The 21,894-nt window shown below is 48.4% G+C and overlaps 1 protein-coding gene across 2 annotated transcripts in view; it reads left to right on the top strand.

Moving 5' to 3' along the window:
• Positions 1-633: 633 nt before the first annotated feature.
• Positions 634-21,894, top strand: part of GRM4 (glutamate metabotropic receptor 4) — a 238,660-nt gene continuing 217,399 nt past the window's right edge. Inside the window, exon 1 of one of the 2 annotated variants that reach the window (XM_073666513.1) lies at positions 634-1,338. The gene's annotated coding sequence lies outside the window, so the exon portion shown is untranslated. The remainder of the gene's footprint in view (positions 1,339-21,894) is intronic. The other variant, XM_073666514.1, reaches the window with a different exon arrangement.

The following is a 21,894-nucleotide window of genomic DNA, read 5'->3' as shown; positions in this document are numbered from 1 at the left end:
GGGTCACTACAGCCTGGGGAGGCTGCTCACTGGGTCACTACAGCCTGGGGAGGCTGATCACTGTGTCACTACAGCCTGGGGAGGCTGATCACTGTGTCACTACAGCCTGGGGAGGCTGCTCACTGGGTCACTACAGCCTGGGGAGGCTGATCACTGGGTCACTACAGCCTGTGGGAGGCTGAACACTGTGTCACTACAGCCTGTGGGAGGCTGATCACTGGGTCACTACATCCTGCTCACTGGGTCACTGTCGCCTGAGGAAGCCCCTCACTGGGTCACTACACACAGCCTGCAGGAAGCCCCTCACTGCGTCATCACAGCCTGCAGGAAGCCCCTCACTGCGTCATCACAGCCTGCAGGAAGCCCCTCACTGTGTGTACTCATACTCAGTCTGGCAAAAGATCGAAATCTAACTCATACCAGCAAATAATGGTGCACAGGGCAGTGTGATTTTTAACAGCAGCCGGCAACAACATGGAGATGGGACAAGTCACTAACACATTCCCACATTCCCCAAATGCTATCCTAGAGGTAGAGAATAAGGGTTTGGAAGGAGGGGTGATGAAGGCTGGCTGTGTAAGAGTGCAGGAATGTAAAGCTTTGAAGGGAAGGACCTGCCTTCTAAGAGGAGGAGATGGAGGGTGGGTGCTTCCAGATCACAGAAGGAGCAACGTTAGTTTTGTAGACAACCTTCTTCTCCTGGGGGTGGGGGAGCTGGAGAAGACCTTTACCGTTCTACACCAGTAAGCTGTGCAGGAGCTCCACAGATCAGAGGACGCCGCTGTAACAAGCTCCGAGTACACTGTGAGTGGCAGGACACTGATCGCAGCGTGTGAGGCAGTGCTGGGCTCCGAGGACAGCTCCACTACAGCGTCACTCAGCACTCCGTGGTGGACAGCTCCACTACAGCGTCACTCAGCACTCCGTGGTGGACAGCTCCACTACAGCGTCACTCAGCACTCCGTGGTGGACAGCTCCACTACAGCGTCACTCAGCACTCCGTGGTGGACAGCTCCACTACAGCGTCACTCAGCACTCCGTGGTGGACAGCTCCTCCAGGCTCGCCACATTGCTCCAGATCAATAAGAAGACGTTTTTCTCCCTGGGACCCGAGGGGAGCTGTTGTCACTTGCATTTATTCTCTATGGGCAGCTGATCTATTCACTGGTCCAGCCTTGCACTGATTGGACTGCTATGCATCCTCACAGGGCTTTCAGGCACTTCCTGGGTATGCAGAACCCCTAAAGTGCTGCAGGAAAAGGGGAAACCCATCTGTATCTTCAGCCCCTCCTGCAGAGGATGACCACCGACCAGTATGGTGTGTAAAGTCTCATGCTGGTGAGTTATCTGCTTGGAATACTTAGCATAGCTTTCTCAGTGGAGAGATATCTATGCCTGTAACTTGACAGTTAAATATCCCTTAATTCAAGCATTGTATCTGGTTCCTAATATGCTGCTCATATCCCATTATCGTAGACATCTTTACTACCTGGAAAGTGAGAGATGGAATTAAAGGGAGAAAACAGATTGAATTCACAAGAAATGAGAGTGGCATCCTAGTGCTGTGATTGGGAAATGCAGATGTGTTTGATTGTATGAGCTTGGAGCTGGAAAATTGCTCCATGTACCTATTTTCATGGTTCTAAATTGTGACTCATGGCAGACAGCCAGCTGCCTCTGCTACTTACCTCTGTCTTATTTCACATTGGCTGTCTGCCTATCATTTATCTATCTATCTATCCTTCTCTCATTATTCCATCCTATTTAACTATCATCTACCTGTCCATCTATTTACTGCCCTACTCTGATCTGTGCTCATTCCTCTATCAATAGAAATCTATTCTTCCTGACTGCTGGTCTCATTATGCCTATCATTGAATCTCAGTTTCATTCCTGCCCTACTTATCTGCATTGTGACCTGGTATAACTGTCACCTGCTTGTTCCTCAGTTGTGCTCTGGATCTCCATTCCAGCCACTAGGTATCATATTTATCCCATGCACTCCCTGTCCATTTTCTATACCTCCCTCTAGCTTCTTATGTGGCTCTCCCTCTCATCTTCTATACACCCTCCACCCCCCTTATGTTTTCCTGTGCGTTAAATATTTTCATCTGCTCCTCTGAATTGCACCCATTTAACATCTTTAGGGCAGACTGCTCCAGTCTGTGGTTGGCAGCAAGAAGTCTTGATTAAAATCAGACCTGTTCTCTTGCAGTAGAGAGATTTATAGTAGCTGGAATACAGTGGGCAATTAAAAATCCATTTTAGTTGGAGGAGGAAGGGTGTAGATTACAGTGTTGAAGATCGGATAGTAACATTACCTCACTAGGTAAATGACCATATATATTTATTTTCCTTGTCAGGTTACACTAAGTGATGTACTACTTTTATTAAAGACCAGGTGGAGATAGGAAATTTGGACACTTTGTAGAATGAAGGCTTCTGTAGAACTGTCGAACAATTAGATTCTAGTTTTAATGTATGTCTTTCTTATCAAAATATGATTTATTGCTGGAATATAACATCTATGATATTTTATTGTCAAGTGATAGCATCAGACAGCATCTTGAATTTGTTGAGTTGCTTGAAATTATTTCTAAATTAGAGATCAAGTTTTATAAAGAAATTATGTAAAAAATAACCTTGACAGCAATAATTCTGAAAGAAATACATTTCTGGAGCGGAGTGGAAAATGCATTGATATATTTTAGATAAATGAATACGATAGCACACACTTATGTGCAAGATGAGAAGCTCACCACACGTTATAGGAACTTGTCAAATATCATACATACAGCGGTATAAGTTGCAGACTTTGATTTACCATTGGTTGTTTAGAAGAGCATTGGCGACACATTTTGGTTTTTCTTTTCTTTATCATTACAAGTTCTTGTGTACAGATGCATTCATTCCTAAAATTAATGGCATTGTAGTCTTGGTATACAGCAGATTGCATGGACACACTCAGATGCCACAGTTTCTTTAATGACTGATCCTCTAGACTGCAGATTAGGAGATGCTAGTTTTTGATGTGCTTATATGGGAATATTTACATGGGAGCTTTGTTTAGTGTTGTGAACGGGCAAGGAATGCAAATGTCTGCAGATTGCATTCTGGGATCATTTTTTAGCAACAGCGCTTTTACTGCATAGGGCATTGCTGAGATTGTATCAAGTACACAGTAGCTTAACCTCTTAACTGAGTATTGTTCAGTAATGTTAAGTCAGTACAGTGCAGAAAACTTTCTTGTTTCAGATAGATCAGTCTAAGAAAATGACTTTTATGAAATCTAGTTTTGAATGATGTGTCAGATTTGAAACTGCAGAAATCTCTGTGCAATGCCAAAGGGGTGTGGCCTCTATATGGAGCCTTTTAGTTCTGGAAATCAGTGGTGGTCTGATAAACCGACTTAACCAATGTGATTTTCTTACATAATCTATGACATACTACAAGATCATTTTGCCTGGATTTCACCTTTTTTACCATTTAGACTCCCAGTTAGTCTATGTCTACTATTATTTCAAAATGTAGTAAATTGTAAAAGGCAGACTTGTACATAGAACATCTTAGTGGCTTCGTCTGTAGAATGAGGATATGTTCACCATGAAATATTTAGACAATGTGATTAGGAGAGAAAGTTGTAAATTATGTGTCCGTGTTTCAAAGCAGAACCTCTTTAAATAATGCTTGGTCTGCTCAGTATTTTGCTTCTAGAATATAATGTTTTCTTTTAAAGCAAATCTGTCAGCAACTATAACCCCTCTTTACTGTTTAAATAATCATGTAGGTAACTGAAAAATAAATGCATTGATAACTTTATATTTATTGTCTGTTGACCGACCACAATTTTATAAGTATGCAATTGAAGTGTTATGTCCTTCACCAAATCCAGAGTAATTAAGGAAAGTCTACCTTCCTGGATGATTTACATCCCAGGCACCAGACAGGAAATTTTGCTGCTGCTCATATCGCCTTAGTCTGACTTGCACCCCCCCCCATTGACATGGTACACACAGAAGAACACTGGGTGTGTCTATTTATTTGAATTGCATCTATATATGTTAGTGTTTCCCTATTATTTTCTGTGTGCAAAATGTACAAAGTTTTATATTCATCGGTATTGGGAAGTGGTGGATCAGTGAATGGAAAAGAAAAAAAATAACTTTAAAAAATATGATTATGTACATCTTTACAAGCCAAATATTTTTCTTTCACTTTGTTATCATAGTTATCCTTAATGTAATATTACCTTTCATGTATCATTCATGAACATTTCCTGAGTTAGCAAGAAGATAAGAACAGTTGGAAGAGAGGTTGCTGAATCAGACTACACAGAGTTTGTTTGTAGTCTGTTACCATGGAGATGTAATGGTGTGCGCTGCCCCGGGTTCAATTAGGGTAAGAAAAAGTTTTTTAATCTGCTATGCTATCAGTTTACGATAATAAATGCTGCAGCTACTCATCACTCTTACATTTCATTATATTGCAAGTTTGCCAGTCAGAGCTTACAAATGAGTAATTCAGAAGTGTGCTCTGTAGCTGTGGGATCAGCGCATTGCTTAAAGGGGTGGAACTCCCCAAAATTGGATTTAAAAACCATTCAGCATGCTCTGTAAAAAGTATAGTGAAATAAAGGAAATATAATGACCTTACTGATTCCCTGCTGCTCCACTACCAATGATGTCTGGTTCCTTGATGGTCTTTGTACATCCTGTTCTGGCTGGACGGACATGTGCTTGCTGCAAATAATATAGGTTGTAGCACTGACTGACTCGTCCTTGCTCTGGTCACTTGAGCATGGTTGCAGCGGTCATTTGTCCATCCGTAACAGGATGTATGTATCTATTTACACACATTAGGTATTTATTTTAGTCAACCTTGCTGGTAGTGGAAAGACTAGCTAAGTCTCAGACATCAGTCTGAATAGAAGTATACATAGTAAGTTTCTTTAAGATCAGGATAATAGTAAGTAATCAGTATCCATTTGCAGGTAACCTGTCCATTTCAAGCACAGAAAAAAATGACACATGTGAAGAGACAGGATGAAGGAGTAAAATTAAAGGTGAGAGAGAAAAGAAAGGAGAAAAGGAAAATGGTGGGAATTAGTGCACACGATCAGGAGCCGCTGCTGGTTTGACGCTTCGTGTTTATGCAGCATCAAACCCGCAGCGTCCAGCTGTTACAGCATAGTGGATGTGATTTCCAGAAATCCCATGTCCACTATGCATATCTGGGCACCTGCGGATCACCCGCGGAGACGGACATGCGGCGCGTCTTTCCAGCATGTCAAAAAAAAATAAATGGCGCTGCTAGTTTGCATAAAGAATAGAAGCCGCAGGCGGCTATTCTGCAGCGTCGGGGCCGCAGGCTGGTATGCATCATGGGTACATACCCTAACACTCAGTAGTGGTTTGGAAAAATAATTATTGTTGTTACCATATGGAGAATTTAGAAGGATCATCCAAATCCTCTTCTACCAGCTATTACATACTCCATCATCACAAGGTTTAGCTTCTGAAACCACTCTACTACTGATGGGGGTTGTACTTTTTCCAATATCTAGGAATACATGTATGTGTTGCAGCGTGAATGTGCAAAAATCTGTCACCAGGTTTTTGCCAACTCATCAGAGAGCAGCATTATGTAGGCAAAGAGACCCTGAATCCAACGATGTATCACTTAGATTGCTGAGTGCAGCAGTTCTGACACAATCAGAGCCTTCCGATTTAGCATGCAGCAGAGCTGAGAAAGCTAACCCCGCCCACACCAGGCTCTGTATGTATTTTGTCTATAGACAGTGAGGTGCTTATCACAGAAGGGGGCGATGTCTTGCGAGTGGCCATTCTAGTCACAGCAATGATAATGTCCTAGTGATTTTGTGTCCTAGGCTACGGCTTATCAGAGACTTGTAGCCATACAACATAAAATCCATTGATTCACAGTCACAGTTGCGAGTAATAACAGTTTCAGGGGTTACAAAATAATCCAGTAGGCTTGGATTTCTTATAGCAGTCAGGTTGCAGCCATTTTCATGGTCCAATTTTAATTATGATGTGGCCACGCAGCATTGCACTCTTACAGTCATTATTATTATTTATATAACCCCATTGATTCCATGGTGCTGTACATAAGAAGGGGTTACATACAAAATACATATATCACTTACAGTATATGAACTAACCATGATAGACTGGTATAGAGGGAAGAGGACCCTGTCCTTGCGGACTTACATTTTACTGGATAATGGGGAAGGAGACAGTAAGTGGGGGGTTGCTGCAACTCTGGTGGTGGTGTGGCGCAGGTCTGGTGTTGGTAAAGCAGCAGCTCTGGTGGTGGTGAGTCGACGGCGTGGTCATTGCAAGTTGTAAGCTTTCTTGAAGAGATAGGTTTTCAGGTTCCGTCTGAAGGATCCGGATGTGGCAGATAAGCGGACGTGTTGAGGCACAGAATTCTAGAGGATGGGGGATGTTCTGGAGAAGTCTTGGAGGCGATTGGGTAAGGAACGAATAAGTGTGGAGGAGAGGAGGTGGTCTTGGTAGGACTGGAGATTGCGTGAGGGAATATATCTGGAGATTAGTTCAGAGATGTATGGAGGAGAAAGGTTATGGATGGCTTTGTAGGTCAGTGTTAGTAATTTGAACTGGATACGCTGGGCAGTTTCGAGTTGGTGAAGAGATTTGCAAAGGGGGTAGCAGAGGAGTAGCGAGAAGAGAGATGAACTACTCGAGCAGCAGAGTTAAAGACAGACTGGAGAGGTGCGAGAATGTTAGCTGGTAGACCGCAGAGGAGGATGTTGCAGTAGTCGAGGCGGGAGATTATGAGGGCATGCACAAGCAGTTTAGTAGATTGAGGGTTGAGGAAAGGATGGATTCTGGAAATATTTTTGAGCTGGAAGCGACAGGAGGTGGCGAGAGCTTGGATGTGTGGTTTGAATGACTGAGCAGAGTCAAAGGTTACACAGAGGCAGCGGATTTCAGGTACAGGGGAAAGAGTGGTGTCTTTTATTATGATAGATAGATCAGATGGAGAAGATATGCAAGATGGAGGAAAGATGATGAGTTCAGATTTGTCCACAAAGAGTTTGAGGAAACGAGAGGAGAAGAAGGAGGATATGGCTGATAGACATGCTGGGATTCTTGACAACAGAGAGGTGACGTCTGGGCCAGAGAGGTAGATCTAGGTGTCGTCAGCGTACAAGTCGTACTGGAAACCGTGGGAATTTATGAGCTGTTCCAGGCCAAGGGTATAGATGGAGAAGAGTAGTGGTCCTAGAACAGAGCCTTGAGGGACTCCAACAGAGAGAGGGCAGGATGAGGAGGTAGTGTGGGAGTGGGAGACCCTAAAAGTGCGGTTGGAAAGGTATGAGGAGATCTAGGATAGGGCAAGGTCTTTGACACCAAAGGAAGAGAGAATCTGTAGTAGGAGGCAGTGGTCAACCGTGTCGAAGGCAGAGGACAGGTCTAAAAGGAGGAGTATGGAGAATTGTCTGTTAGCTTTGGCTGTAAGTAAATCATTAGTAATTTTGGTAAGGGCAGTTTTGGTGGAATGGTAGGGACGCAAGCCAGATTGTTAGTTGTCGAAGAGAGTGTTAGATGAGAAATGGGAAGAAAGTTGCTCAAGGAGTTTGGAGGTGAATGGGAGCAGCGATATGGGGCGATAGCTGGACAAAGCGGTTGGGTTGAGGGATGGCTTTTTGGGGATAGGAGTGATTATGGCATGTTTGAAAGCAGAGGGGAAGGTACTAGAAGTTAGTGATGGGTTGAAGAGATGGGTTAGGGTTGGGATAAGTGTTGGGGTGAGGTTTGCGAGGAGATTGGATGGGGTCAAGTGCGCAAGTGGTGATGTGTGATTTGGAGAGGAGCTTTCCTTCAGTAATGTTGGAGAAGGAGGTTAAGGGGGAAGGGAAATGGTATGGAAAACAAAGGTGTTGTGGTGGTCTGACAATGAAGGCTTGCCTTGTTTGGTCAATCTTGTTTTTGAAGTGTGTGCAAAGTCCTCAGCAGCGATGAGGGAGGTCGGTGGGGGCAGTAGAGGGCGGAGGATGGAGTTGAATAGTTGTTTGGAGTTGTAGGATAAGCAGTCTATGAGGGTTGTGAAGTAGGCCTGTTTAACGGAGATGAGGGCTGATTTGAATGCGAGTGTTGCTTGTTTGAATGCAGTGAAGTCATCTTGTGAATGTGTTTTCTTTCAATGCCGTTCTGCAACTCTGGACGCTTGCCGAAGCTTTTTAGTGAGGTTGTTGTGCCAGGGTTGTCTATTGATTTGTTGCACTCTGCCATGCACAAGAGGGGCGACCGAGTCAATAGCTGATGTGAGAGTGGCATTGTAGAAAGCAGTGGCGCTGTCTTTGTCATGGAGTGAAGAAATGGATGTCAGTGATAGAATAGAGTCAGAGAGTGTGAGTGTCTAGATGTGCAAGGTTTCTGTGGGGGTGTGCCAATTGCTGAACGTGGGTGACAGGTGAGAAGGACAGGGATGAGAAAGTGAGTAGATGATGGTCAGATAGGGTGAGGGGGGAGACTGAGAGGTTAGATAGGGAGCAGAGTTGGGTGAAGATAAGGTCCAATGTATGTCCGTCTGTGTGGGTGAGGAGGACCACTGAGTAAGTCCAAAAGATGAGGTGAGTGACAGAAGTTTGGATGCTGTTGATTGGTGTGTGTTAGTGGGAATGTTGAAATCGCCCATGATGATGGTGGGAATGTCAGCAGACAGAAAGTGGAGAATCTAGGTGGAGAATTTGTCAATAAAGGGAGTGACTGGGCCCAGAGGTCTGTATATGACATCCACTTGGAGGTTGGAGGGAGAGTAGATGCGGACAGAGTGGACTTCAAAAGAAGGGAGAATAAGGGAGAGTAGAGGTGGGATTGGGTTAAAGGGGTTGTCCAGTACTTTATATTACCCACCCGATGTATCTCCCCGGGGCCCCTAAAGATTTTTGTAATTAGCTTACGTTATAGATACTGCCTGTGAGCGGCGCTATCACTAGCCACTCATAGGCATCACGTGACCCCCAGATGCAGCCGGCGCTGACATCTACTGATGTCACGACAAGTGCTGGCAGCAGCCGGGGGTCTCTGTCTTTTGCGTTCCATTGTGGATGCCAGGCTGTGGGCGGGGTTACCCCCCCGCGTTACACCCGGCATCCACCACGTGCTCTCCCTCTCCTCATTCATTGGGAAAGCACACAGTGGATGCTGGGTCTGACGCGGGGGTGTAACCCCGCCCACAACCCAGCAGCCACCGCGGGGCTCCAGCGCTAAGTCACGCTTCACTTGTCTTGACGTCAGCGTGGGGTCATGTGATGCCTGTGAGCGGCCAAGGATAGCGCCGCTCACAGGCAGTATCTGCAACGTAAGGTATTTACAAAAATCCTTAGGGGCCCCGGGGGGATACATTGGGGGGATAATATAAAGTACTGGACTACTTCTTTAACCCCTTTACAGCCCATGACGTATTAATGCGCATCAGTGCCCTGGGCTTTAAGAGCCTGACCCATATTAGTACGTCATCGCGATCGCGCGCGCACACAGGCTGTGCGGGCGCGATCGCCGCCGGGTGTCAGCTGATTGCCACAGCTGACACCCGGTACTATGTGCAGGGAGCAGTCCCGCACCGCTCCCAGCACATTAACCCCCGCAATGCTGTGATCTAAGTCGATCGCAGCATTGCAGTGGCAAGGGGAGGTGATCGGTATGCTCACCTCCTCTTCCGGCCTCCAGCGCTGTCTGCCGCGGCTTCCAGGATGTTACCATGATGACCCGATGTCCAACATCCAGGTCACCAGACAGCAGGAAGATTTTTTGGACATGCGCAGTGCATCTCCAAACTATCTTCTCCCTGTCCAGCGCTGACAGCCTGCATGGCACAGGGATGGTGCTGCATTCCTGTGCCTTGCAGGTGATCAGAATAAAAAAAGTGAAAGTCCCAGAGTGGGACAAAGTAAAAAAGTATAAAAACTGTCAGAAAGTGAAAAAAAAAAAAAATTGTAAAAATATAAAAAAAATAAATAAAAAAAATAATCCACCAAAAATAAAAATATAATGTACCCATCAATAAATATTATTATAAAAAAATACAAAAAAATATATAAAAGTACACATATTTGGTATCGCCGCATCCGGAACGACCTGACCTATAAAACTGTTCCACTAGTTAACCCCTTCAGTGAACAGTAAAAAAAAACAAAAAAAAACGAAGCAAAAAACAATGCTTTATCACCATACCGCCAAACCAAAAATGGAATAACACGCGATCAAAAAGACGAATATAAATAAAAATGGTACAGCTGAAAACGTCATCTCGTCCTGCAAAAAACAAGCTGCAATACAGCTCCATCAGCTGAAAAATAAAAAAGTTATAGCTTTCAGAATAAAGCTATGCTAAAAAATATTTTTTTCTATAAAATTGCTTTTATTATGTAAAAGTGCAAAACATAGAAAAACTATATAAATGTGGTACCGCTGTAAACGTACTGACCCGGAGAATAACGCTGCATTATCAATTTTACCACACGCGGAAGAGAATAAAAAAAAACAAAAAAAGCAATTCCTGAATTGTTGGTTTTTGTTTATTCTGCCTCCCAAAAATCGGAATAGAAAGCGATCAAAAAATGTCACGTGCCTGAAAATGGCACCAATAACAACGTCAACTCATCCAGCAAAAAACAAGGCGTCACATGACTGTCTGCCAAAATCTGGAAAAATTATAGCTCTCAAAATATGGCGATGCAAAAACTAGATTTTACAAAAAATGCTTCTTTTAGTGTGTGACAGCTGTCAATCATAAAAACTCCATATGATTCTGGTATCGCTATAGTCTCATCGACCCGAAGAATAAGGTCGTCTAATCACTTATACCGCACGAGGAATGGCGCAAAAAATAAACTCTCGGGTTAGGGTTGGGCTAGGGTTAGGGCTAGGGCTGGGTTTGGGGTTAGGGTTGTGATGGGGTTGGGATTTTTTTCAAAAGTAAGAAAAAAAGATGATGATATGGCGACTAGCGTTGAGCGCAAGTGCTCGCTACTTGAGTTTGCATTGGGTGCTCTGGTATGCATTGAGTATCGTGGGTATTTGAGTGACATGCTCGAGTCTCTACCCCATATGCTTCAAGTGGAAAAAAAAAGACTTTTTCATTTTTACGAATCAATTTGTGAAGCACCTGGGGGTTCCAAGTGCTCACTATGCATCTAGATAGGTGACTTGGGGGGTCTAGTTTCCAAAATGGGGTCACTTGTGGGGGAGCTCCAATGCTTAGGCACATCAGGGGCTCTCCAAACGCAACATGGTGTCGCTAATTATTCAAGCAAATTTTACAATCAAAAAGTGAAATGGCGCTCCTTCCCTTCCGAGCCCTGCCGTGTGCCCAAACAGTGGTTTTTCCCCACATATGGGGTATCTGCATGCCCAGGGGAAATTGCACAACAAATTTTGGTGTCCATTTTTTCTTGTTACCCCTGTGAAAATAAAATAAATTGGGTCTAAAGTAACATTTTTGCGAAAAAAGTTAAATGTTCATTTTTTTCTTCCACATTCAAAAAATTCCTGTGAAGCACCTGAAGGGTTAATAAAGTTCTTGAATGTGGTTTTGAGCACCTTGAGTGGTGCAGTTTATAGAATGGTGTCACTTTTGGGTATTTTTTGTCATAAAGACCTCTCAAAGTGACTTCAAATGTGATGTGGTCCCTAAAAAAATTGATTTGTAAATTTTGTTGGAAAAATGAGAAATTGCTGGTCAACTTTTAACCCTTATAGCTCCCTAACAAAAAAAAATTTTGGTTCCAAAATTGTGCTGATGTAAAGTAGACATGTGGGAAATGTTATTTATTAACTCTTTTGTGTGACATATCTCTCTGATTTAAGGGCATAAATAATTCAAATTTTGAAAATTGCTAAACTTTTAAACTTTTTGCCAAATGTCTGTTTTTTTCACAAATAAACACAAGTGATATCGAAGAAATTTTACCACAATCATGAAGTACAATATGTCACGAAAAAAACATTCTCAGAACCAGTGGGATCCGTTGAAGCGTTCCAGAGTTATTACCATAAAGTGACACTGGTCAGAATTGTAAAAATTGGCTTGGTCACTAAGGGATTAATGCTATATTTATCCAGAGGATTTGGATCCTGAATCAGAACCAAAATAAAAAAAAAAGAGCTCTGAGAAATATTGATGTATAATCCACATAGTGTTAAAAAGTGGACCTTCAGTTTAAGAGATCTTTACACTTTTTATTTATCGTTAAGATTTGTTAGATTACCAACCATAATGTTAATTGCATTATGTGAATGCAAGAAAAGATCAATCATAAACAATAAAATTATCACATTTTGTTGATCTTTATCAATGACATCATTATTGGTAACTAGGAAGAACTATTTATTATCCTTAGCTATTGTGAGTAAAAAATGAAAAGGGTTTTCCAAAAATAGAAAAATAAGGTTGCTTTCTCCCAAAAACAGTGCCGCACTTATCCACAGGTTGTGTGTAATATTGCAACTCTGCCCAATTCTCTTCAGTGTAGGTGAACTAAAATACCAAACCCGACAGATATTGCACCATTTTTAGATGGATACAGCTATGATCATACAATCCTGGACCCCTCAATATACTGAATATGTAATTGAGATACTGGGTACACAATACAGTTTCACACTAATTACATTTGCACTGATATTGTATTGAAATAAACTGTATATAAAATATTTAAAAATGGTTCTGTGATCTGCTGAAGGTTTGAGCTTAACACCAAGTATAATCATTTTGTTTTCACAAAATTTGCAAAGTGACTGTATTGACATCAAGAATTTTTAATAGATAAAAAGATCAGACCCCTAAATTAATTCAAACCAGATGCCTAAGCTTATTCAAAACTCATATTCCCCCAAACCCATTTAGACACCAAACCTCTAAACTCATTGGACCTCATATCAGACCCCTAAAGTTAATTTGGATCCTAGACCAACCCCTACAATTTCTTTAGAACTCAGACTAGCTCTTACAATTAAGACCCCAGTCTGCTAAAATTAATTCAAAGACCAGACTCTTAATATTAATTCAGACCTGAGACTCACCCTCCCAAAAAATGATATAAATACTTATCAATCCTATGACTTGCAGGCCAACATAAGGACTTTGTACTGCATGTGACTTTGCACACAACCTTGGTTGAAGCTATATCTATCTATCTATCTATCTATCTATCTATCTATCTATCTATCTATCTATCTATCTATCTATCTCTATCTATCTATCTATCTATCTCTTTTATCTATTTGTGTTTGCATCAGTTATCACAATAGCTCACAGATATTGACAGTGAACTAGAACTACTATATATATAGCCCATCCTACTACATGTCAGCTGGGATGGCTGAGAAACTGTTATAGATGGCAGCTGACATATTTAAAATCCTGACAGTGCACTAAATAAAGCTTACTTTTTCATACATTTTTGCTAAATAAAGGTATTTACTATAATTTGTAATATTTAAATAAATGTTATTTATTTATTTATTTTATTACATTTCTTAGAGAACCCATTTAAGGCATTGTGGAAAGCAATAATTGTCAGTTTAAATGTCAGTTGTCTAGCCAATGTTTACAATCACACCTCTTATTCATCTCCTACTGTAGGCCAAGAGTTTCAAGCGAAAGATAGACATTTACTCTATTACAACTATCATACATTCACAGACATTTTGAAAAATGTACAACTGATGATAAACGTTCATCAAAGAAAAATAGTTCTATGATTGTTTTGTACTGTACAATTTAATTTCATCTTCATTTTTATAGCTCAGTGTATGGGCTGGCTGGCGGCTCTCCTGACCTGCTGCATAGAAATACAAGCTGTCACGCTCAGCTCAGGAGAGCCGCTGGCCAGTCCGTGCATTGCTATGCGATCATCGTGTTATACGACCATCTGACTGCTCCCTTAGCATTTGACACATCTCTGAGTAGTGCAGATACATTTCTATAATGACTAAGATCCGATAGATGAATATAAGGGGGCATGTGCTTTCACGCCTCCCTCCCAAATGCTGCAAGACTTTTAGATCAGCTGCCGACCTGTGAACGGCAACATGTAGGAGCAGTAAAAGCACACGACCCCAGAAAAGATTCTGAAGAATCGCCCAGTTGCTCTGCAAGCTGAGATTTCACATACTGTGCCCAAAAGGAATAAAAGTGAATATCTCTGTAATGGAGTGATGCAGTACAAAACAAAAAAAACAGCAGATGCTTAGGTTTTATCTTTATTTTTTTTCAAGCTATTTAACTGAATATGAATTGAGCAAGTGACAGGTCCTTTTAAGGCCTCATTCAGATGCTTGTTTTTCTGCATATGAGAAAGAAAAAATCATCATTGTGATGAAAATCATCATTTGTCATCAGTGTGCTCTAACTGATAGAGTGTGCTGAAACATTTTTGGTCTGTGTGACCATTTTTACCATTGAAGTGGCATCTTTTTTTCCTTTATGCAGAAAAAAACAAATCCATTTCCAAGCTTCTACTACCCATTAAACAGCAAAAAAATGAAGAGCACTCAGGTGACACACTGATGTCATCCGGGTTCTGTCCTTTATTTTCCAATTATTTGAATAGGCAAGTTTGATCTGTGACTCTTATCAAAAACTTTCATGGTTCTATTTTCGCTTTTGCGGACCCTTGGTTCGCAAAAACACAAACATGTGAACAGCGCCATGGACTATAATGATTACATCTTCTGTGAAAAAACAAAGATAGAACATGAAAAATGACTGTATGAAGCCTAAAGCTGAGGTTTTTAGTCATACAGTATGTAGCTTCTTAGACATATACATAAAAATATATAAGTAACCAAAAGATAGATAAAAGATAAATAGATAAATGGATAGTTAAGAGATAGTCAGTAAAGTCGACACCCACTGTTGAAGCCCATATTCAGATCCCCCTGAGAGCTCAAAAAGACAGTTTCACTGTGATTTCCAGCAAGCTAAAGAACAGGAATTTTAACCCTTATGTAGCCACTAGGTGCATGTATTTGCAATGCTAATATCTAAACATACCTTCGAGTTTGGAAAAATACTTAAGCAGCCTAACATTTTGACTTATTTCCCCGTGCCCTTGATTTAGGGACACATTACTAGTGAAGGCCCCCTATACAGGACTTGTACCTGGCCCCTATGCAGGACTTGTGCTTGGCCTCCATGCAGGACTTGTGCCTGGCCCCCATGCAGGACTTGTGTCTGGCCCCCACGCAGGACTTGTGTCTGGCCCCCATGCAGGACTTGTGACTGCCCCCCATGCAGGACTTGTGCCTGGCCCCCATGCAGGACTTGTGTCTGGACCCCATGCAGGACTTGTGTCTGGACCCCACGCAGGACTTGTGTCTGGCCCCCATGCAGGACTTGTGACTGCCCCCCATGCAGGACTTGTGCCTGGCCCCCATGCAGGACTTGTGTCTGGACCCCACGCAGGACTTGTGACTGGCCCCCATGCAGGACTTGTGCCTGGCCCCCATGCAAGACTTGTGCCTGGCCACTATGCAAGACTTGTGCCTGGCCCCCATGCAGGACTTGTGACTGCCCCCCACGCAGGACTTGTGACTGGCCCCCATGCAGGACTTGTGCCTGGCCCCCATGCAGGACTTGTGCCTGGCCCCCATGCAGGACTTGTGACTGGCCCCCACGCAGGACTTGTGACTGGCCCCCATGCAGGACTTGTGCCTGGCCCCCATGCAAGACTTGTGCCTGGCCACTATGCAAGACTTGTGCCTGGCCCCCATGCAGGACTTGTGACTGCCCCCCACGCAGGACTTGTGACTGCCCCCCACGCAGGACTTGTGTCTGGCCCCCACGCAGGACTTGTGTCTGGCCCCCACGCAGGACTTGTGACTGGCCCCCATGCAGGACTTGTGCCTGGCCCCCATGCAGGACTTGTGCCTGGCCCCCATGCAGGACTTGTGTCTGGCCCCCATGCAGGACTTGTGACTGGCCCCCATGCAGGACTTGTGTCTGGCCCCCATGCAGGACTTGTGACTGCCCCCCATGCAGGACTTGTGCCTTGCCTCTATGCAGGACTTGTGACTGCCCCCCATGCAGGACTTGTACCTGTCCCCCATGCAGGCCTTGTGACTGGCCCCTATGCAGGACTTGTGTCTGGCCCCCATGCAGGACTTGTGTCTGGCCCCCATGCAGGACTTGTGACTGCCCCCCATGCAGGACTTGTGCCTGGCCCCCATGCAGGACTTGTGACTGGCCCCTATGCAGGACTTGTGACTGCCCCCCATGTAGGACTTGTGTCTGGCCCCCATGCAGGACTTGTGTCTGGCCCCCATGCAGGACTTGTGACTGCCCCCCATGCAGGACTTGTGCCTGGCCCCCATGCAGGACTTGTGACTGCCCCCCATGCAGGACTTGTGACTGTCCCCCATGCAGGACTTGTGTCTGGCCCCCACGCAGGACTTGTGACTGGCCCCCATGCAGGACTTGTGTCTGGCCCCCATGCAGGACTTGTGACTGCCCCCCATGCAGGACTTGTGCCTTGCCTCTATGCAGGACTTGTGACTGCCCCCCATGCAGGACTTGTACCTGTCCCCCATGCAGGCCTTGTGACTGGCCCCTATGCAGGACTTGTGTCTGGCCCCCATGCAGGACTTGTGTCTGGCCCCCATGCAGGACTTGTGACTGCCCCCCATGCAGGACTTGTGCCTGGCCCCCATGCAGGACTTGTGACTGGCCCCTATGCAGGACTTGTGACTGCCCCCCATGTAGGACTTGTGTCTGGCCCCCATGCAGGACTTGTGTCTGGCCCCCATGCAGGACTTGTGACTGCCCCCCATGCAGGACTTGTGCCTGGCCCCCATGCAGGACTTGTGACTGCCCCCCATGCAGGACTTGTGACTGTCCCCCATGCAGCACTTGTGCCTGGCCCCCATGCAGGACTTGTGACTGACCCCTATGCAGGACTTGTGACTGCCCCCCATGTAGGACTTGTGTCTGGCCCCCATGCAGGACTTGTGTCTGGCCCCCATGCAGGACTTGTGACTGCCCCCCATTCAGGACTTGTGACTGCCCCCCATGCAGGACTTGTGCCTGGCCCCCATGCAGGACTTGTGTCTGCCCCCCATGCAGGACTTGTGCCTGGCCCCCATGCAGGACTTGTGACTGCCCCCCATTCAGGACTTGTGACTGCCCCCCATGCAGGACTTGTGTCTGCCCCCCATGCAGGACTTGTGCCTGGCCCCCATGCAGGACTTGTGTCTGGCCCCCATGCAGGACTTGTGTCTGCCCCCCATGCAGGACTTGTGACTGCCCCCCATGCAGAACTTGTGTCTGGCCCCCATGCAGGACTTATGACTGCCCCCCATGCAGGACTTGAGCCTGGCCCCCACGCAGGACTTGTGTCTGGCCCCCACGCAGGACTTGTGTCTGGCCCCCACGCAGGACTTGTGCTTGGCCCCCATGCAGGACTTGTGCCTGGCCCCCATGCAGGACTTGTGCCTGGCCCCCATGCAGGACTTGTGTCTGCCCCCCATGCAGCACTTGTGTCTGCCCCCCATGCAGGACTTGTGCCTGGCCCCCATGCAGGACTTGTGTCTGGCCCCCATGCAGGACTTGTGTCTGCCCCCCATGCAGGACTTGTGACTGCCCCCCATGCAGAACTTGTGTCTGGCCCCCATGCAGGACTTATGACTGCCCCCCATGCAGGACTTGTGACTGCCCCCCATGCAGGACTTGTGTCTGGCCCCCATGCAGAACTTGTGTCTGGCCCCCATGCAGGACTTGTGTCTGGCCCCCATGCAGGACTTGTGACTGCCCCCCATGCAGGACTTGTGACTGCCCCCCATGCAGGACTTGTGACTGCCCCCCATGCAGGACTTGTACCTGTCCCCCATGCAGGCCTTGTGACTGGCCCCTATGCAGGACTTGTGTCTGGCCCCCATGCAGGACTTGTGTCTGGCCCCCATGCAGGACTTGTGACTGCCCCCCATGCAGGACTTGTGCCTGGCCCCCATGCAGGACTTGTGACTGGCCCCTATGCAGGACTTGTGACTGCCCCCCATGTAGGACTTGTGTCTGGCCCCCATGCAGGACTTGTGTCTGGCCCCCATGCAGGACTTGTGACTGCCCCCCATGCAGGACTTGTGCCTGGCCCCCATGCAGGACTTGTGACTGCCCCCCATGCAGGACTTGTGACTGTCACCCATGCAGGACTTGTGCCTGGCCCCCATGCAGGACTTGTGACTGACCCCTATGCAGGACTTGTGACTGCCCCCCATGTAGGACTTGTGTCTGGCCCCCATGCAGGACTTGTGTCTGGCCCCCATGCAGGACTTGTGACTGCCCCCCATGCAGGACTTGTGCCTGGCCCCCATGCAGGACTTGTGACTGCCCCCCATGCAGGACTTGTGACTGTCCCCCATGCAGGACTTGTGTCTGGCCCCCATGCAGGACTTGTGACTGCCCCCCATGCAGGACTTGTGTCTGCCCCCCATGCAGGACTTGTGCCTGGCCCCCATGCAGGACTTGTGCCTGGCCCCCATGCAGGACTTGTGACTGCCCCCCATGCAGGACTTGTGACTGCCCCCCATGCAGGACTTGTGTCTGCCCCCCATGCAGGACTTGTGCCTGGCCCCCATGCAGGACTTGTGTCTGGCCCCCATGCAGGACTTGTGTCTGCCCCCCATGCAGGACTTGTGACTGCCCCCCATGCAGAACTTGTGTCTGGCCCCCATGCAGGACTTATGACTGCCCCCCATGCAGGACTTGTGCCTGGCCCCCACGCAGGACTTGTGTCTGGCCCCCACGCAGGACTTGTGCCTGGCCCCCACGCAGGACTTGTGCTTGGCCCCCACGCAGGACTTGTGCCTGGCCCCCATGCAGGACTTGTGCCTGGCCCCCATGCAGGACTTGTGACTGCCCCCCATGCAGGACTTGTGTCTGCCCCCCATGCAGGACTTGTGCCTGGCCCCCACGCAGGACTTGTGTCTGGCCCCCACGCAGGACTTGTGCCTGGCCCCCACGCAGGACTTGTGCTTGGCCCCCATGCAGGACTTGTGCCTGGCCCCCATGCAGGACTTGTGCCTGGCCCCCATGCAGGACTTGTGACTGCCCCCCATGCAGGACTTGTGTCTGCCCCCCATGCAGGACTTGTGCCTGGCCCCCATGCAGGACTTGTGTCTGGCCCCCATGCAGGACTTGTGTCTGCCCCCCATGCAGGACTTGTGACTGCCCCCCATGCAGAACTTGTGTCTGGCCCCCATGCAGGACTTATGACTGCCCCCCATGCAGGACTTGTGCCTGGCCCCCACGCAGGACTTGTGTCTGGCCCCCACGCAGGACTTGTGCCTGGCCCCCACGCAGGACTTGTGCTTGGCCCCCATGCAGGACTTGTGCCTGGCCCCCATGCAGGACTTGTGCCTGGCCCCCATGCAGGACTTGTGTCTGGCTCCCATGCAGGAATTGTGTCTGGCCCCCATGCAGGACTTGTGACTGCCCCCCATGCAGGACTTGTGCCTGGCCCCCATGCAGGACTTGTGACTGGCCCCTATGCAGGACTTGTGACTGCCCCCCATGCAGGACTTGTGTCTGGCCCCCATGCAGGACTTGTGTCTGGCCCCCATGCAGGACTTGTGACTGCCCCCCATGCAGGACTTGTGCCTGGACCCCATGCAGGATTTGTGACTGGCCCCTATGCAGGACTTGTGACTGCCCCCCATGCAGGACTTGTGTCTGGCCCCCATGCAGGACTTGTGTCTGGCCCCCATGAAGGACTTGTGCCTGCCCCCGATGCAGGACTTGTGCCTGGCCCCCATGCAGGACTTGTGACTGGCCCCTATGCAGGACTTGTGACTGCCCCCCACGCAGGACTTGTGTCTGGCCCCCATGCAGGACTTGTGACTGCCCCCCATGCAGGACTTGTGCCTGGCCCCCATGCAGGACTTGTGACTGGCCCCTATGCAGGACTTGTGACTGCCCCCCATGTAGGACTTGTGTCTGGCCCCCATGCAGGACTTGTGTCTGGCCCCCATGCAGGACTTGTGACAGCCCCCCATGCAGGACTTGTGCCTGGCCCCCATGCAGGACTTGTGACTGCCCCCCATGCAGGACTTGTGACTGTCACCCATGCAGGACTTGTGCCTGGCCCCCATGCAGGACTTGTGACTGACCCCTATGCAGGACTTGTGACTGCCCCCCATGTAGGACTTGTGTCTGGCCCCCATGCAGGACTTGTGTCTGGCCCCCATGCAGGACTTGTGACTGCCCCCCATGCAGGACTTGTGCCTGGCCCCCATGCAGGACTTGTGACTGCCCCCCATGCAGGACTTGTGACTGTCCCCCATGCAGGACTTGTGTCTGGCCCCCATGCAGGACTTGTGACTGCCCCCCATGCAGGACTTGTGTCTGCCCCCCATGCAGGACTTGTGCCTGGCCCCCATGCAGGACTTGTGCCTGGCCCCCATGCAGGACTTGTGACTGCCCCCCATGCAGGACTTGTGACTGCCCCCCATGCAGGACTTGTGTCTGCCCCCCATGCAGGACTTGTGCCTGGCCCCCATGCAGGACTTGTGTCTGGCCCCCATGCAGGACTTGTGTCTGCCCCCCATGCAGGACTTGTGACTGCCCCCCATGCAGAACTTGTGTCTGGCCCCCATGCAGGACTTATGACTGCCCCCCATGCAGGACTTGTGCCTGGCCCCCACGCAGGACTTGTGTCTGGCCCCCACGCAGGACTTGTGCCTGGCCCCCACGCAGGACTTGTGCTTGGCCCCCACGCAGGACTTGTGCCTGGCCCCCATGCAGGACTTGTGCCTGGCCCCCATGCAGGACTTGTGACTGCCCCCCATGCAGGACTTGTGTCTGCCCCCCATGCAGGACTTGTGCCTGGCCCCCACGCAGGACTTGTGTCTGGCCCCCACGCAGGACTTGTGCCTGGCCCCCACGCAGGACTTGTGCTTGGCCCCCATGCAGGACTTGTGCCTGGCCCCCATGCAGGACTTGTGCCTGGCCCCCATGCAGGACTTGTGACTGCCCCCCATGCAGGACTTGTGTCTGCCCCCCATGCAGGACTTGTGCCTGGCCCCCATGCAGGACTTGTGTCTGGCCCCCATGCAGGACTTGTGTCTGCCCCCCATGCAGGACTTGTGACTGCCCCCCATGCAGAACTTGTGTCTGGCCCCCATGCAGGACTTATGACTGCCCCCCATGCAGGACTTGTGCCTGGCCCCCACGCAGGACTTGTGTCTGGCCCCCACGCAGGACTTGTGCCTGGCCCCCACGCAGGACTTGTGCTTGGCCCCCATGCAGGACTTGTGCCTGGCCCCCATGCAGGACTTGTGCCTGGCCCCCATGCAGGACTTGTGTCTGGCTCCCATGCAGGACTTGTGTCTGGCCCCCATGCAGGACTTGTGACTGCCCCCCATGCAGGACTTGTGCCTGGCCCCCATGCAGGACTTGTGACTGGCCCCTATGCAGGACTTGTGACTGCCCCCCATGCAGGACTTGTGTCTGGCCCCCATGCAGGACTTGTGTCTGGCCCCCATGCAGGACTTGTGACTGCCCCCCATGCAGGACTTGTGCCTGGACCCCATGCAGGATTTGTGACTGGCCCCTATGCAGGACTTGTGACTGCCCCCCATGCAGGACTTGTGTCTGGCCCCCATGCAGGACTTGTGTCTGGCCCCCATGAAGGACTTGTGCCTGCCCCCGATGCAGGACTTGTGCCTGGCCCCCATGCAGGACTTGTGACTGGCCCCTATGCAGGACTTGTGACTGCCCCCCACGCAGGACTTGTGTCTGGCCCCCATGCAGGACTTGTGACTGCCCCCCATGCAGGACTTTTGTCTGGCCCCCATGCAGGAGTTGTGTCTGGCCCCCATGCAGGACTTGTGACTGCCCCCCATGCAGGAC

The sequence above is a fragment of the Phyllobates terribilis genome, unplaced genomic scaffold, assembly GCF_046119375.1.
Source record: "Phyllobates terribilis strain yellow unplaced genomic scaffold, ASM4611937v1 Scaffold_2__4_contigs__length_985480577, whole genome shotgun sequence".
NCBI classification, from domain to species: domain Eukaryota; kingdom Metazoa; phylum Chordata; class Amphibia; order Anura; family Dendrobatidae; genus Phyllobates; species Phyllobates terribilis.
The sequence above is the reverse complement of the archived record's forward strand: the minus strand, read 5'-3'. Positions and strand labels throughout refer to the sequence as shown.